This window comes from Anser cygnoides, chromosome 18, assembly GCF_040182565.1.
Source record: "Anser cygnoides isolate HZ-2024a breed goose chromosome 18, Taihu_goose_T2T_genome, whole genome shotgun sequence".
Taxonomy (NCBI): Eukaryota; Metazoa; Chordata; class Aves; order Anseriformes; family Anatidae; genus Anser; species Anser cygnoides.
The window spans coordinates 3,872,037-3,891,272 of NC_089890.1; the positions used below are offsets into that span (position 1 = coordinate 3,872,037).

A 19,236-nucleotide genomic window follows, 5' to 3' on the forward strand; every position below is an offset into this window, starting at 1 on the left:
CCAGATAAAAACATTGTTGCTCATCTATTTCTATCTTGAATATGAAGGACTTGGGTCACTTCTGAAAGCGGCCATGAATTTCTAGCTCAATACTCACATCAGGGAAAAAATACTCTGCCCTGTAACTCTAACCAACTGAAGCACCAAATATCTCAGACCTATCCCTTATGAATAGTTATGCCTGCTCTTCAAAATGCTACTTTCAGACCTGGGTTAATGACCTTTGTCCACTGTCTTCACCACCTACCAGTTAAGTAGAGATTTGCACAAGGCATCAATGGCCCCATGCATGACTTGTGATCAGTCCTAGGGATAGTACCTAGATTTCACCTCTCAGCGTATTTCTGTAGGCGCTAACCCTCTTTCTGAGGTTTCTACTCCCAGAACCAAGGGGTTGTAGTGTTTGTAGCAGATAAAGCAATAGTTTATCTCGGGTGTAGGCCAATTCACAAGAACTAACATGGTGCTACCAAGAACTAACTTGGTGCCATCCCTGTCCACTCTGTGCTGGCAGTTGACAGCTGGCAGCTCTCACATTTGCTATGCAGCTAGTGGGCACAGGCAGTTCTCTGAGCTTTTGAACCCAGTCTAACATCTCAAACCAGAGCCAAACCAGGTAGGATTTATTTAGGGGCAGGGATGAGAAGCAGTCCCCTTCAGAAGACTTATCAGGCTCTTTGTGGCCAAGAGTCTCTGTGGACTGGGCTTAATAATCCACAGGGACTGTGATAGGAGAAGTGGTCCTGGTGCAGTCATACTTGCCACCTTTATTAGGGGAGCAGAAAGCAGAAAAGGAGGAAATCTAGGGTGTGGATACAAGGAGAACTTTGAGAACTGCTGCTCCAATCTCAGAATACAACCTCCCTTTTCTGTAGCTTGTCTGAGCGGGTACTGAGCCACTCAGGGATGGATGGGGGGCGATGGCACAGAGTATCCTGGCATGGATAAACAGCATCGCTTACAAGACTAGGCAGCCACAATTGCAGGATACATGACACAAGGTATAGACCTTGACACACTTCAGCAGTCAGCTCCGTGGTGGGCACAACAGCCTCCAGCTATACTTACAGCTTCCTTTTGGTGCTTGGTCCCTGCCTGTCATCTGCAGCACATACTGAAGGGAACAGCATGCACCTCATTATTTAGATTTAGCGTTTGATTTGCAGCATTTTAGAACAACGCAAAAGGATTTAATAACCCTCTCCCCACCAACTAAGGGCTGGGGAAATCGGTGGGAAATCAGGGCCCCACTGCATGCTTTCCCTGGCAGCAGGGTTTTGTTTTAGCTGCTGTCTGCCTGATATGGCTTTGTGTTCTGAGAGGCATTCGCTGCAGTCACTTGATGATTTTGTGTGAAGAGCAGGCATCTGATCAGACTTTTAACCGGGGGGAGGGAAGCAAAGCAGAATTCTGGTGAGTTAAATTACCTTCTGCTGCATACAATCATCCAGCATAACACAGCTCAGCAATAACATTCATGTTGCCATTAATAGAAAACACTTTGCATTGCACTCCAGAGATTTTTTTTCTTTTGGTATGGAAGCGATCCATTCAGATTGGAGCTGCCTGAACAAAGCCTAGGGGCTTAGACACCACCAGCAGCATCTCTCTAAATATCTCTGTCTTATCGTGTCATCTCTACATTTACTTGAAGGAAATGTGCCAACTGCTGAAGCTATAGTGCTCTGTGTATATAAAACACACACTTAGCTGAGTGGCCCTGTGGGGTGACATGAGTTATTTGCTGATTTACTTCAAGTAAGTCATGATAATACTTCAAGAGAATTGTCTTGGCTTCAACAAAATGTGTCAAAGCATTTTTACATAGAATGCTTCATCTGTGTCTCACTCTCTCCTAGTATAGAGCGAAGAAAAAATGTGACTATGCACTATGCTGGTAAAAGGCTGTAAATTTTGATTAAACACTGTTGGGTGGGGGTTCTACCATGCTTAAGGATAAGGTATCTTAAGTTTTCTAAACATGAAAGCTCATCTTGGAAGCTTTTGGTCATCTTGAAAAATAAATGGAAATATAAATAATAATGATGATGTCAGAAGTCTAGAATCAACATTTCCCCATATATATACGCATAAACATATCCCCCAGTTTATATACATTAACTGCTTCCACTGAGGTGACAGGTGCCCATAGACCTCAGAGATAAGGACAGGAACATGCTGACAGCAGATAGTGATACCTGACTGAAAGACAATCGAGTTGTCAGGCAGTCTGGGTCCAGCTGTAGGAGTGAGAGGGGCTTGCAGAGGCTGGAGACAGGTGGGTGCTGCATTAGTACCTCAGATGTTATGTTATTTTCCATCCTTTGTTCCTACAGCATTCAAAGGACAGTTGGTTACCCTACCTGGCTAAAAGACAGCACCTCTTGAGTCATTTCATTAACATTTCTGTGTTGCTTAATGATGGTTGCATAGCCTAAGGCTGTCTACTCTGTTAAAATTAGCAACCATGCCTTGTGTTGGAAAAAGTCATCCTGTTTTCTCAACGGAGGTAAATCATTCAAAAACCAAGAAGGGATGCTGCAGCCAGCCCTTAATTGAATTTTGTGGCATTCTGAATGATAATGCATGAGTCTCCTCTCCAAATCAGGAATGAGGAATTATTACACAGAAGGATAAACAGGATAAAAATGAAAATTAATGCTCCTGGAAAACAAATCAAATATTTCTGCAAATCTGTTTACTGGCATTTCTGCTCATAGACTCATAAGTTAAAAGTCTCTGTTACTGAACCCAGAACAATCAAAGATGATTATCCCCTAATTCCTTGCCTTTTTACTCCTGGTAAAAGACCATGAAGTTACATAGAGCATTAAAAACATCACTCTAAGCAGTATGGTAAATACACTGAGCTTATTAACCTTTGTATAAATAAGTAAGGTAGGAGTTGGATTATGGAGGATAAGGCTCATGTTTACACACATTTATCTTACGTAACTAGACATCAGGGAAGAGGGGCGTAAACCACAAGTACAGGAGAAGAAAAATGATTTATTCTCTGAAGTTGTCCGCCTTTTACAGTGAGATCTAAAAGTAGACACTATCAAGTAATAACTTGCTATGTCATTTACTTTTAGGAATGAAAATAGCAATTACCAGCCCTCTTTATAGGTCACAAAGGTTGCTAGACAAGGTTGGCTCAGGATTTTCACAACGAAATGCATTCAGAGCTTTCAAATTCAGACCTCTGTCTTAACTGGACATCAGAGAAGTCCATCATAAAACAAGTAAAAACAACAGAGGCAATCAAGTTTATGGACAGCAGTGTAATAGAAGATTAACACTGGGAGACTTACTTCTCATTGCAAAAACTGAAGTTCTCCCTAAGTTGTTACCAATTTGGAAACTTTCCTTTTTTTTTTCCTCTTTTTTCTTTTTTTTTTTTTAACTGGGAAAATAAATAAATAAAAATCTTTCAATTCAACAAATTTTTCTGATGTACATCTACTCCACTACACACTTAACATTCTGTATGTTACAATGAGTTAATGTTAGCTCAGTAGCACTACTGATGAGATCCTGAGATACCACCAGATAGGATTTATTCTGGTTACTTTAGTCTGCTTTCAGAATATCTTATTCCTAAAAATGGATCGTTGAGTAGTTGTCTTCTCTATCAAGAGCAGGAGTTTGTGCTACGGAAGGAGAAGGGAGAGGGGGTGCAGAAGCAGAGACTGCACTTTGGTCCAGCTGACCTAAGGAAGCATTTTCTTTTTGCTTTGTCTGTCTCTTGCCAAGCCGACTGTTTACTCTGGATTTGAGCTAACAAGGCAACATTTTGAATGCCGAAGCTCGTAGTTTCATGTAACAGTAAATTTACCTGGGTTTAGCAGACTTCCCAAGTGCCTCTTCTCTTGGCTGAAAACAAACACAAGCAAAACATAAGGAAACAAAGCTACAATTAACACTACAAGAACTACAATAAGAAAACACTTTAATCTCTGTAATTAAATTATTTAAAAAAAAAAAAAGTTTGGGGTCTACAAAATATATCACCAAATAGTTGAAGCATAGAGGGTCACCCCTGCTAAGAGTTTAGGTATCTCTGTGAAACACACTGAAACAGTTCCTGAGGCTTTTTCTTTTTGCCTTTTTTTTTTCCTTGTGCTTTTTCTGCTGAGGATATTTTTGCACAGATCTGATGCCTTGGGATTGTTTGTGGGAATGCAGGGACAGCTGCTTCCTTCCTGGATGCCAAAGATTTTTGTGGGGTGTTTTTTATCACTTCCTATCCTTCAAACATGTCTAGCATTATCATGCCTAAGACCACTTAAATGGAAAGTGCTGTTTACCACACTTCATAGTCTACTTTACGCAAGTGTTTGGCATGTTTGTATAAGAGAGGCTGATGTCCAAGTATGTGTTCCTCCTCTGTAGAGCTTGAAGCCAAGCGGTTAGGTAGATAGTAACTGACTGGTACTGCTGCAATCTCATCTAATAGGAAACTTGTCCTGACCGGAGTTTAAATTTCTCCTGGTGTTTGTGAACCATCTGTGCAGTTTTTCATTAGCAAAGCTCGCTACATTGACCATTGCATTTTGTAAAGGTTTTCTGTTATTAGAAATTAACTGAAGGTAAGACAAGTAGCAAGTCTTAGCTCTTTCAGTTGCTGAGTAAACATGGAGATATGTTCCTGTACATCTCACTATTCACAGTGGCAAGCATTTTCTCAAATTAGTGTATCCGAAAAGCATTTTCTAATGTTTGTTCTGAAAAAAAATTTCTAAACTACAGGTAAAACAGAGTCAAACACAGCATTTCTGAATGAGGACTTGAAGGAAATCCTTGTGTGGCGTTCCTGTTTGATGGAGATTTTGCTTTCCTTTATCTACATAGATTACTGCTGAATTTCAGCATTCCAAGATTAGCAAGCCAAGCTTTGTTCAGACTCTAAGCAAGGCTACTGCCTCTTACTACTTGCCATGTGTAAGTAACTACATTCTGTAGGATCGGTTATGACTGGGTAAAAGGCCTCTCCTTAGGTATGGTCCAATGCCCCAGTGATTTACTGCATCAGTACTTTTACTTGAGAGCTTTTAAAATTGAGACCTGAATCCAAAAATGAGGGGTAGAGCAAAGGGGTATTTTTCAGTATCCCTACTTCCAGCCTACACTTGCACATTTTACTACCAGGGCAACCGAGAATTCAATATTCCCAGTTTTGACATGCAATTGTGTCACAGCATCTTCATTCTTCTCTACATGGTTTTATATATATATACGTATTAAGATGGACTCACCCTGTAAGGTTCTGCCTCACATGGCCCAGTGCACATCAGCATTCAGAAGCTCAGAAATCTACTTCTTATACCAATTTTCTTAGGACTTTGGCTAATTTCTGGCCACAGTGGAAAGAGCAAGTCTACTAAACTGCCTTCTGCATGAAGAGAGCCATCTCACAAGCCTATGTGAGGACTAGGACAGCGCTTCTTTAAATAGCACATAAGCATTTCCCAGGTTTATCACTAGCTTCTGGGTCTGAAGGCTCCATAAACCAGTCAGGAATGGTTTGTAACAGTGATCCCACTGTGTGAGCGTGCACAGGAGCTTTCTGATTCGGGACATGTTTGTCTCTCTTTGGTATATTTTCTTATCCCTCCACCATCAGCTGATTCTTAAGCATGATAAAATTTGGCACAGACACTTCAGGATGAGAATGGTTGTGTGTTTCATTTGATGACAGAGTCATTTGAGAGTTCGCTGCTGAGTTTGTTTAGATTTTTTCTTCCCTTAAAAAGAAACACAACACGGGACAACTGCTTAAAGACACTGGATTCTCTTCAGGGAAAAATCATTTTTGCCAATCAGCAGAATATCAAGCTCTGCGTTAGCAAGCTGGCTTGAGCACAAAATGACCTTTTTAAATTCATGTGTATCCACCTCTCTAGAATTAATCATCCATTCAGCTGGTAGTTTATTTAAACACAAATACCAAAAAAAGGTGCAGTAAGAGTACTCTCAGAATCCAAATATTTGCTTTCTACTTCTTTAACCACCTACCCACCACAAGAGTGAAAGCTGCCAACTGGCAGCTGAAAGCAACATTTTGTCTTCGATTAGTCATATTTGAATTTTTTTTTCCTGTGAAATAGTGCCATGGGGACAAATGTGTAACAACAGAAGGCAAACGAGGTCACTCGAAAACCAACTCCTGGGGCATGTCTGGATTGTGAATGAGTTCATGACTTTTGTTCGGAGCTCCCATTCTCCCATTGAGATTGTATTTCCTGCCTTAGACAGATCATTTCACGGAGCCAACAACTGCCTCCAGGCAAGCAGGATATAACACTGTGCCCTGAGCAGCACAACACTTAACCTTGTGGGATATTGCACATGGGGTTTGAGTGTGCATGCACAGGGAGGAGGGGGAGGCCGGTTAATGTTACTTACTGACACTGACGCCACTGAGCGCTTCTGCAGTAGCATGTTCTCTCAGCTGTCTGCTCCAAAGGAAAGGACTGTGTGAAATGCTTCATCTCCCTCATGGCATGAGAAATGTATTTTGCAGCTATTGATGTTAATTACTTGTGTTGGGGCTTTTCCAAGGATGCCCAGAGACAGACAGGTTTATGGACACCAAAGAAAAAGGTGTCTATTGAGATAGAGGCCAATTTATTTGCTAATATTTATGTTCCAGCTCTCTGTGAGCTCCAGTAAGAGTGAGGAACTGTCCAATATGAGATCAGTGAGAGTTAATATGCTGACGTGCTAATCATGTTTTGGGGACTGGGGTTTGATGACTTGGAATGTGGTTGAGCACAAGGGTCACTCTGAACTGGGCCTGCTGAGCCTTCACTTCACACGTGACTTTATGAAGGCTGGAAAGCTTACATGGAAGGATTCCCAGTGAAAGGAACTGGAGGTGACTGAGTTCCCCAGCTTATTTTTCAAAGTGGCAAACTCCCATGGGGCTATGTTATAAAAATGACATGGGTAAGAGAGAGTACATCCTCCAAAGACATACTCAAAACTAACAAGAACTTTAAGCACTGGCATTGTGATTGATTCCCCCAACACTCAGAACTTCTATGACTAAAAAAAGCACGTCTAAAAGTAGGGGCTTTTTCTGAAAGGAGGAAAACAAAGTAAAGCATCCTCACATGCCTACTTCAGGTCTGCTTTCTGTGTTACAGTAGTGGCTAAGAGATCTGTTCAGACAGGACTGGCCACAGGCTGATAAGCCATGGACACATGAAAGCTGTAGCTTACACACCACAACTTCATCTCATTAGCACAACGAGAAAGCATTATCATAGAAATAAGCATTTATCTCCAGGCCCAAATCTTCCCAGTATCTCAATAGTTTTCCTTATACATCATGTCTCTAAAAAAAAAACAACAAACCTGTTCTTGCAGCACCTGCACACCTGCTCCCATTACCTGTAACACCAGGGACGGTCCCATTCTGGAGCGCTGCATGGGTGACATCCTCTAATAGCTTGGCTTCTCCAAGTCATCTCTTCTCAATAGCATCACTGGAGGAATAGCTGCTCCTGTATGAGAAACAGAAAGAATTTAATACCTCTTTCCAGGCCTTCTCTATGCACTCTGTTTTGAGAGCTCACACAATCAGATATGTTCTGCTTTTAGGACTTAGTCCATGCACATTACTGAACACTTGGATAGTTTCTCTAAGGAAAGCTTAAGAAAGCTCTACAACAACTCAAACAGTCTTATTCACTGCAAAGTCCCCAAATGGTATCAAATTTAAACTTAAGTCCTGCTTGGAGAGGAAATGAAACAGAGAGGAAGGGACTGGGGAGAATCAGAGGTTTTTTAATTAGTTTGTGGTTGAGGCAGAGGAATCATCTGCTGTAATACCCTGGCACTCGCATGCACGTTGTTCTTTCCAGGGTCCGCTCTGGGAACGTGCTGAGTGACAAAAGGAGGAGGTAAGCTTACCACTTCCTCCTCCCATTCTCTAGTCTCAAATCAGCACAGCACTGTTAAATTCTACCTTTACCTCTACCTCTCCTTGGCTTTACAAGTTATCCCAGTGCAGCAGTGTGGAGCAGTGACAATTAGGTCGTGTACACATCTTGCGCCTGGACTCCTCAATCAGTATTTCGGCTGCAAGGCTAGGTTGTTTTGGTTTAAGTATTTAATTCAGCAATGACCTACTGTCTCTTATATAGAAAGGAAAATCACCTAGAACATAACATCTATTTTGTATTATGTCCCTGACGGACAGCTAAACATCACTCCTGCAGCACTCGCTGCATGGATGAACAACGCAGCTGCTGCTGCTCCAACCCCCCCGAATGAAACACAGCGTAAGAAGTTTTCAGCACTTGCTCTCCAGACACTGTTCTTTCACAGAGAACGGGCTAAGGAAACATATAGCAGTGGCAAACTTTCCATCAGCATAATGCCACCCCTTTAGAAAACTGACTTGACCTAGTTTTGATTTGTAGAGCCAAGTGACATGCAGTTTATTATGTGCAAAAAAAAAAAAAACTTACAAAAAATTATGTAGCGCTCATACTCCTTCCATGCAATCTAGTATTTCTATCACGCTGCACATGCTGCTAATTCAAAAGGCTGATATGGTCACAGACAGCCCAGCTTCTAGGATTTACCATTCAAACATACTTGAACTGGCACAAAAAATGCAATAAAATAATTCTTTCAGACAAGTTTAGAGAGAGGTATTCCCAAAAGACAGAATTCTGGCTTCCAGTCACATAAAGCTTACACTTTGTCAATAACACAGTGAAGGAAGGCATGAATGAATTTTATTTCATTGGACAAGTGACTTGGAATACAGATAAGGCAGGGTGAGCATATAAACCTTTAAATAAATGTTTTAGCACTATGTGGAAGGGAGGAATGCAATTGATTCCAATCTTTTCTGACAGAAAATCAGTTCCTCTAAAGCTCTTGGGGCAACAAACACTAACTAAGAGCGTCTGTTACTAATAAAATCTTTAAGTACAACAAAATAAAACATTGTCATTTGCAACTAATAGGCTATAATTAATGCAAATTATTACTCTGTAGTTTAATTGAAATATTAAACTGTGATATGAAGTCTTTGTTTTACTATGGCTTTAGAGTCACATAACTTTGAGGAGGGATCTTTAAAGACCTCAAGAAAAACCTAGCAGAGAAATACTTGAAAAAGCCCCAGACAAAACACAATGCGAACACCAGCATCAGGAATACAAAAGATTCTGCTGCTCAAATGCTAGAGGATTTTTTTTTCCACTGAGCATATTTATGTTACCTTAGACTGCTATAAACAGTTAAAAGAAAACACTGAGCAATAATTATGCCCAACAACATTCTTCTTTTGCTTTGTGGGTGTTACTCTACAAAGTTGTTTTGTGGAAAATCTTGACCTTTTCCTCCCTCTCTGCCTGTTTAACATGAGACTGGTGTTACCCTGTGCACTGCTGCTACAAGCTGGAGCAGTAAAAATTGCTGTTATAATTCCGGTTTTGCTTTGCAAACACCCATTATGCTTCGGACTGAAGGAGTGAATTTAGAGTTTTAGGAGAGCTACATTTGGAACACTTACATGAATAACCCACAGAAGGTGCCAATTTGTTTTACCATTATAAATCTAACTCAAACCAGAACACTGAGTTGCAGTATTATTTGCAAAACCACAGGTTGTTAAAATTCATAAATCAAAGGTAACATTATTATCATGGGGGCCCCAGGAATGAATGATACTGCTAGAAAAAAAGGGACTGTACTCAGTCGCAACCCAAATTTCAGATAAAATTGTACTTCATTCATATTGCCTATCTCAACCTATCACGTTTGCTATGTGCCTGTTTCCTTTGCCAGTATAAAACATCAGTGAGCATCAGAAGAGGAAGTGCTAAAAGGGAAGCGTAACGCTGAGCACCTTGAAATGATTTATGTGCCCAAGTTCAGATATATTAAACCTAACAAATGTACAGACAAATAATCATCTGAACAGCATTTTAGGTTAATAACCCCCAAAAAATTGCGCTGCTGATTTTCAGCATCTTACAAAGAGCAAAACTCTTGAATAAAAGCCATAGTACTTGGCTGCTGCTATTCCAACAGCCTTGCACTGTGAGCATTTGAGAGATAAATGGTTAAAAATGAACCAGCTTTCAGAGACCGCCACAAGGTGAAGCATCTGATCCCTGTTTTACATCCTGTCTCACAGCCTTCCTGACATACAGAAGCAGGAAGGCAGCTTCACGCTATTTACGTTGTTCTTCTAAGATCTTAGCACACTGTCCTCAACTTATTGATTCATGCATTGCCCATTCTCACAGCATTCATTTAGTTTTGTACCTTTCTGTAGCTGAATCACTTTCCAGTTACAAAACATTTATTTTTATGGAGGGCTGAATATCCTCTAGAATTTCTGAAATTAACACATCAAAGGAGTAACTTCATTTCCAGTATTGTATGTTCTTCTCATAATGCCTTCCATAACGGGAGCAAAAATTATGGAATGGAAAAAAAATGCATAGAAATGGAATGCAAATATACTTCACCTTCTTAAACCAATTTGTTGACAACTTTTCCTGTCCAGACACACCTGCAAGCCCCCATACTCATCATCTCTCCTTTAGCAGCAATGAGGGCTTGCAGGTAAGTTTTCCTAACGTAGGGTTGTGGCTGCTTGCACAGCTTTCAGTGGCTACATTAATGCATTTAGCCTAAAATATGTAGTAATCTCTTTATTAGTTGATAGAAAACACTTTCTGGATTAAATCTGCTTTAAGGAACTACTTACAGGAATCAACTCAATTCAGATTATATTAGTTATTATAGGTAACATGTCCTTAAAAAGTAAAAGATGCCATGCAATTTCAGGCATACATCCTTGCAATTGTAATCATCTAAAGAGCTCTCATGGTACACACTCAAGTTTAGGTCCGAGTTTCCAGGCCTCCCTGCCCAATAATGACAGAATGCCTGGATCTAACTTGTGCCTTCCTTACACACTCTCTATTCAGAGCTAAGTACTCAGCCCTTAGACTTCAGTGCAAACAGGCTTTGGTACCAAATGAACACAAAACACAAGTGATAAACTCAGTATTTAGAAAGTCATATTTCTATTTTCCTATTTCTATGGTGAGAGAGGCAATAGAATCCATTTGGCTATCCTCTTAGGAAGCCAAACTCCCTGCATTGAGGGTAGCTGTTTCTTAAGGGACTGCTTTTTGGTTTGGCAGAAGAAAGCATTCAGAAAGCACATGGAAACAAAAATCAAGTACTAAACAATGGACAACGTTTTACTTATGTGGATATGTCTGCACGGTAATCTATACTTCTGCACTGTTGAACCCAAAATAATTGCACAAAGTCTCCAGGACGTAAGAGTCATCACAGAAACCTCTAAAAATACATCCCAGAACTCTTAATGCTAGCACAGGGTGGAACACAACCCTTCTGCAATCTCCTCTCTCAATTACACATTTCTGGCAACAGGCACTATGCATATATATGCTTTAAATAAATTTCTGGTTTTAAGTGACACTAAAAAGTGAGAGTTTACATACTGCAGTGAGAGGCACTGATAGACAAATCTATGAAAGAAACATTCCTGTATACTCAGGGTGCGTTTTTAAACATTAATTTTAACATTCCATCAACAGGAACAGAATTTCCTGCCTTGTGGTCGAGTACCTCAAATCTGAAGTTTTGAAAGTGTTTCTAGAAAAATTCTTCTGTGTCTTCTGCCTTTATGGAAACCTTCAAAAATTCTTTTTGATTTCAAAGAGAGAGGTGGCAGATTTCTTCCCACTCTCCCCCCAAACTTTGCTAATTCTAATTTTCAATCATCTCTCATGATTACAGATGTCATTAGTGGTGATGGGTTCTTCTGTTTACACAAAAGCTGCACAACCAACCCCGCACCTGAGAACTGAGGGATTCTACAGCCAGTGCTGATGCCTACCCTCTCATAAACTCCTTAATTAATGAGAACTTACTGAAGCTGACTGATACACCGTGGAAAACTTTCATTGCAGTAATCTGCCAAATATCTCCACCTTTGGCTGAAGGAGACTTTTCTTTCGTTAAATATAGTTTTTAAATATAGTTTTCCTAATGCTGAAGAGAGCTAGTTGTGATTCTGTCATCAGCTGGCTATGACAAATGACCGGACGAAGCAGTGACCTAAAAAACATCAGTTTGTTTTTATTTATTTATTAACCTATTCAGTACTGTAGATTATAAAACCAGAAGAGATTTTTCCGTAATTCAGACCACGTAACACTTGAAAAGTTACAAAAACTTATTTTAAAACAGTCCATGTTTAGCAGGAACACGCAACCTGGAACTCTGAGTAAGGCGAAGTGTGTTTGGAAATTTGGATGTAGCTCCTGATACCCGAAGGCTGTGCGTACTGTCCTCACCAGCTGCTCCAGGGAGAAAAACTGGGCCTCACATCTTAGTTGCTCCAAACTAGCACTACCTAAAAAAGGCTGACCATATGCACACTGGATTTGGCCTTTGTGCTCTGTGAGGCCCTTACAGCCTTGAAACTTTCTTTTTCTTTTTGTTTTTTGATTCAAAATAATGGTGACTACGGTGTCCTTACAGTCTGATACGGAGAGCACAGGCCTGAAAGCACGCAGTGACATTTGAGCGCGCAGGACTGCCTGGGGTACCACCAAACAGCTCTCCTGGGAGGAGAAGCCTGAGTGGTGTTGGGTAAGGACAGAGTTAATAACAAACAAACCTTAAACACATTCTTATGTTTTCCTCAAGAACTACCTGGGGCTCACTCTACAAGGCAGTACAGAAGTGAACTGATGTGCTTGCAGTATGGCAAACTGCCCTATGGCAAAGCAGGGAGATAAGCATTAGACTTTGCCCTCTATTCTTTCACTGGAGGCATCTTCCTTAACTTGCTGTACCATCTCTTTCCTTTCATATCCCTGCAGTGTTTCTTCTTATTCCCTGTCCTCCTCCCTTTCTGCTGAGCTCCTTTATAAGCAAGGAAGCTTGCGATAATGATTTTTCCAGATATAGCTAGTTGAAAGTATTAAATGAATGCAAGTCAATCATTTGTGCATACAGGGAGGAATCTGGTTTTGATCAACTAAGGCTTTTTTCAGAATGTTGTCTCGAGACATTTCTGCCTACTACATAAAATAATTAAGGCTTGTGGTGAGTGATTTTTATTGTTTTTTTTTTTTTTTTACTAGTTGTATCAAATAGTAAGGAAAACCACCATTAAGATTTCAACATATCCAAGAGAGCATGCTCTCCTAACATCTAATCCAAATTGCTAAATTTCTTGTCAACAGCAGGCAATGATTTATGTGGATGACCCTGACTTGCTGCACCTGTAAGTCTTTAACAGCTACACTTTCAGCTGCAGCAGCTTCCAGAAGTAAGTAATCAATCTGGAACATGTTGTTTCACAAACATAACTAGGTGATTTTAAAGCTGTGTTTTTCCCATAGTGAAAATACCAGGCTACTGCCAAACCGAGCTAGCTGTCATTCCCATCTGCCCTCATGAAGGCAGTGGGACGCACAACCAAAGTCTGCCAGGGAATCTCTTGGTGTCCCTTCGAGCTGGAGAACTGCGCGAGATCACAAGGCCCGGCGGCACTGGAAGGAAGTGCCAGAACATAAGCCTGCAAACATACTGTTACCAGGCAGATCTGCGGGGATTTTTGTGCTGTGTAATTCACACTGACATCTCTCTAACGCATAAAATACCTGGCTAGTACCCATGTCACACAGAGCACACTTTGCTCCTGCTGCTCTCGCTCCCTGCTGCGCAGATGAGGCTCGGGCTGAACTCCCCCATTTAGGAGGGCAGTGGCACTCTGGATTCATTTTTCTTCAATTTACTCCAACACAGAGAGCAAAGTAAAACCCACGTGCAGCTTTCACCGTGTACAGAACTACACTGCCTGTTACTCTAACACAGCCTTGCTCAGATAAATGGTGCCATACAAACTGTACTGATCTCAGCGCAGTGAAAAGCTGCGGTACCTTGCAGGCACAGCTCCTCTCCTCCTCCCAGGTCCCCAGAGTACCACGGCTGGCGCAGATGCCCAGCCAGACTGTGCTGCCCTCCTCCTCCGTGTGCTGTTGTAGCTTCTCCCCAAGGCTCTTCCCATTCCTGCTCTCTAAAGGCAGATGGATCCACTTATTGTGCACATCCGAAAAAGAAAAGCGTAAGTTAAAATGATATATATATGGAAGAGGAAGGAGGAGAAAGTTTGTGGAACTGACGGTGAACGATCCCAAGAAAGCTGGTTGCTGTGCTGTCCACTCTGTTCCTTCTCTCCTGCACCACTGGAAGCAGGTACTGTTCTCTGGTGTGGTTCCTCTGGAAGGATGCTGCAGGAGGTCTGTCATCCTAGAGAAATACTACTTACCCTGTGCCTGGATATAAGTGAGTTTGTTTAGAATTGGAAATCAACACAGGAAACTAATTTTTATTCCTGACCCTAGCACTGACCTACTGTTTGACTCCTCAGTTCATTTTTCTGAGCTCCCAAACCATAAAACAAAGTTCCACTCCCTCTTTTAACTGTATCAGCTCTTGGTAGGTAACAGTTACTGCAATCCTATCTTCAAATCAAAATGTTGCTAATAGTAAACAAAACAGGGTACAAAACATACAGCATTGCACTGTAAGTGAAATACAGCATTAACTGAAATGTTTTGTTGTAATTTGCTTTGCTTGGCTTTTCTTTCACACAAGAAATTGAGACAATTCACCAGAATCAAAGCAATGAATACAGCGTAACTTCAATCCTGCTTAGGTGTTCTCTTAAGGAGGGTGCGTGTGAGGACATACCTAAATCACAGTAACAAGTTAACCTCTTTGAGACACTGTGAGGACATACCTAAATCCCACTAACTGGTTAACCTCTTTGAGACACTGTATACTTAACTCAGTGAGGCCTCATTTACCTCTAGACTTAATTCCAGCATCCCCCAGGACCAAATAAATCTAAAGCCGACTCTGTTGCAGTAACTTACTCTACTTGTTGCAAAGTCTCACGACAGAAGGAAAGTGTGATCCTGAATTTCCCCTTACCGACACTGACCGAGAAAATTATACACATTAAGAATGAAAATTTCCAGTGCTTTGTAAGCACTTGTATTTGTCTTCTCATGAATAACACTTACAAATAACTGAAGGAGGTGCTTCAATTGATATTAAACAGTTTTAAGTATAGCAAGGGCAACATGTCAAAGCCATTTTAAAATAATATTGACAAAAGCAGGCTGAACTAGGGGCTGGGACTTCCCAAGTTAAATAAAAGCCTTTATAAATGGCAATGCTGACCAACAGGAATTCAACTAACAAAGCTAAGATACAGACAAGAAATCTGTGGTAGTTTCCACACAATTTTTTTTTTAATTTTAATTTACTGACCAGCTGAACTGACAACTTGACTAGGTTGCCTTTTTCCCCCCTCATCATACTGATAACATTAGCTAACAAATAAAATGAGATGCTGTCTTCAAGGCCACACTCACTGGCTGATGATACTAGAATGTTTTATTTTTCAATAGTCTTAGAGCAAAGACTAGGATATTAGCATGCAACTACTTTAATTTACAGAGAACTCGAAAGGATGCTAGCACAACGTTTGAGGAGGCTTTCAGGATGTTACTCTGCATTTGCAGCATCGCTCTGACCATGGACAGGATGTTGTGTGATTAAAATTAAAGCCTCAAAACACAGAACCCGTATCCATTACCACAGGAACAAAAAGCTAGCAAGTCAATGGTTTTTGGTAAGATATCATAATTTTTGTTTACTGTATCTGCTAAATTATTTAGGAAAGCTCTGCATAATTTATTTCTTTCAACAAGATACTTCTATGTCTTGATGTTGTTATCTTTTTCAAAACAACATGTATTCAAAGCTAACGTGTAAGCACAGGTAGCTTTAAATATGCGTATGTGTATTTATTTTTATTCTGTTAAAGGAAACTTGCAATAGTTTCGAGAAGGTAATTTTGTATAAACTTACACTACCCAGCAGCAGCACTCTGAAGCAGAAGAGTATTTGCTTGTCTTTCAAAAGGGCTTTTTCATAACCTGAATATTATTACTGTAATAATTTACTTTCTAAAATCAGATATGGTAACTCTCAAGAATTTGGAGTCCTTTGTGATAGACAGCAGAGAGCATGACAAGTTTCCCTAAATATATTTCTGCATTTTTATGCAGGTGGCATTAACATTCAGGTATTGGACCCAGGATCAAACTGCTTACCAATTCTGCCCCGGTCCTGAACTCTGATGAATATAGGTTTTCTCCTTCCATGATTACATCACAGAAAAGCACAGAATTACTTTAGAATTGAACGTACTCCATGTTACCTCCTGCTAAAGATGGTAATACATTCTGCATCAGAAATCGGTTGATTGGTGTAACACATGGCCAGCAACCAGAGTTGCTTATAACTCACCACCAGCTTACCTAGAATAAAATGGAATTCTCATTGAAATACAAGGAAGGCAGTGGCAGCTAGTCAGCTTCTGAGGGGTCTGTGGGTTTTTGTTGTTTTTTTTAATTACTCAAGCATATCTCATTTCTTCAAATTCCAGTCCTTCATGTTCTCTCCACATGTGTGAACTGTCATCCCTTATGAAGATGCTGTTCTCCTTCATACCTTCTGTATCAAGTGACCTCTCTGTCCCTATTACCTGCTACAGACCCAGCAATCAGAGGTTAAAACGGAATTCTACTTACTAGATGTAAGTGCAGCCCTTATTCTTGATTCCCTTTTGGGCACGTCTGTTCCTTAACACCACTACCACACACACCCTGCTCCAGCTCTGGGGTCAATTCAGCTGAGCTGCACAGAGCAAAACCCGTTCCAACGTGGGCCACGCGGAGCAGCAGCAGGGCACACAGGAGCCGGCGGGGAGGGCAGGGCAGGGCAGGGCACCAGCAGCCTGGGCTTAGATCCGCTTAACCTTCAACCAAGCAGGACCATGTCTTAGAGTCAAAAGGCTCAAACTGGGAGGACTAAGAAGAGCACGACACTTACCTGTGTGCATTTCTGGGAATGATTTTACCATGCCACCTTTTCCTGACAGTGTGAATGGGCCTGTCACAAATCCATCACCTTTTCATCAGGGCTTGGGAATTAGTGCCTTACTGCGAAGCAAGTCAGTGCCAATCAGCTGAGTCAGCCAGCTCTACCTGATTTGGGTCCAGGGTACACTCCTGGGTCTTACTGTTACTGTACAGACAGAAGTAGGCAACTGCGGGCTACAGCCTAACCCTCCGCCATCCTTTAGCGAATACAGTGCCATCCTTTTATCTAATAACCTGGCTTCTCCAACTCCTGCAGCTATGCTCAGATAACCTCACTGAGGCACATGCCCAGAAAACAACCCCCAGAAGCTTTGAGACAGTACCTGAGTGACAGGAGATCCTCTGAGCTGTTTGGATCAATCACGATGAGAGTACTTTTGGTTGTGGATAGACTTGTATCTTTCTGGAGAACTTTGCCCAAATAGGTCAAGTGAAGAAATGCAAACACCTCCACATGAGGTAGCATGTGGGAAGAGCTTGAAGATCACATTTCTGAACAGTTCAATTTTGATCTGGCCTCAGCACTTCAGCTATCTGCCTGCGTTTGAGTCAGAAGACACAGGATTCAACAAGTACACGTAATATAAATTCAGACTCATGTTTGCCTCTCTGATGCATCACCTCCTGCACACAAGGAAATAAACCCCACAGAAGATGGTAGATGTAATGAGAATTAAGTGTGGTTAGCTACAACCAGAGATCAATGAAGTTGCAAATGCTGACCACAGACCTCCAAGAAAAAACAATTAAACCATGCAGCAATTTACAGTTAAGAACAGTTTTAAAGCTACACTTTCATTGTCACATTACCTCAAATCCCCATTTTTCACTAGTTACTGATCTTTGCTCTTTACATACAAAAACTTGGATAAATGATGGTAAAATAAAATGGGTTCTCTTTAAAAAAAGAGCAGTGAATTTGCATTTTGTTTGTTTGTTTTTTGGCTGCCACTAGAACGTTTTCCCCTCCTAAGCTGTAGCTTACCCTCTGCTGTGAGCAGAGCTAGCAGAAGGAAAGGCAACTCCCCTTCTCCGGTGATCTGTTGCTCCAGTCAGCTATTGAAAATTCATTAATGTACAGGTTACACAACATCCCTCTCCCACTCACCGGTACACTCAGCCCTCTCATTTATGAAGTTAATTCAGTGAGGTTAAATGATACAGTGTATTTGACTGCATTTTCTCACCTCCAGCTCCAGCCCTGTCAGGCATCCTAGGTACGAAAAGAAACACTCTCCTGCCTTGTTTTCATACCCGCTACAAAAGGGATTGCATTACCTGCCCTCCCCCCCAACCCCAATTACGAGGCTGTGGAAGGAACTCCAATTAAGTGGTTAGCCATAATAGCATGGCAGCCCTTTAGGAAACTGCTTATCTAAATAGAGATGTACAGAAGGCAGTTTTCTCTCTAATAGTGATGCATTTTCAATTTATGCAATACAAAGTGCATTGGTCTGCAGTGTCCCTGGCTACTGATGATTAATAGCCCATACACTGCAAGGGTCTACAAAGAAAAGTGCCAAGGGAAGCAGATGCAGCGGGTTTTATATTATCATGACTGCAACAAACTCATTCAGTGGTGTCAGCTCTGACTGCAGGATTCTGATTATGAAATATGATGCGTGTTGAATTTAATGGCTTTCTCTGCCCTTCTGGTGAGTTCACTGCTTTCCAATGTCATTTTGTGTTCTCATCTGAGTGGTAATAAAAGGAATATCATTGACTGTGCTAGCTCTGTAACCACTGTGTGTTTTACAATAAATTGTGTTTCAGGACCTTTCTACCCAGGAGAGTGTGCAGGGCCAGAAAGTAATATTCCCCAGTTTTCCAATATGAATGCTTTCTGTGAGAGGACAGGAAATCATGCAGGGCTGCCCTTCTCTCGAGGCATTCCTTATGTGAGCAGGACATCTCTTTTTCAAAGTGGTTATGTAGTAAAAAGGTCAGTTTGGATTGCAAATGATAAAAAAAAAAAAGATAAAATCAAAATAAACAGCTACTGCTACAGAGCACAAATTATGAAACCTAGATGACAAGACAGTAAAAGTTGTTCAAAATAACATTTAAATACGGAACCTGGACGTACGTAATGTTACCCACGTCCAAGTGTGAAGTCAGAGGAGACTTGTAAGGTGGAGGAGTGGCTCTTTAGCTGGCAGTTTGTTACCTCACCCAACCTGTCAGCACACTG

At 41.1% G+C, this 19,236-nt stretch overlaps 1 long non-coding RNA gene across 1 annotated transcript in view; it reads right to left on the bottom strand.

Annotated features, from left to right (window-relative positions):
* LOC106041064 (uncharacterized) overlaps window positions 1-19,236 on the bottom strand; it is a 399,163-nt gene that overhangs the window by 371,032 nt on the left and 8,895 nt on the right. Inside the window, exons 5-8 of the long non-coding RNA XR_010825713.1 lie at window positions 17,369-17,583; window positions 7,399-7,511; window positions 3,839-3,876; window positions 2,199-2,330 (exon numbers count right to left, since the gene is read on the bottom strand). This is a non-coding gene — a long non-coding RNA (uncharacterized lncRNA). The remainder of the gene's footprint in view (window positions 1-2,198; window positions 2,331-3,838; window positions 3,877-7,398; window positions 7,512-17,368; window positions 17,584-19,236) is intronic.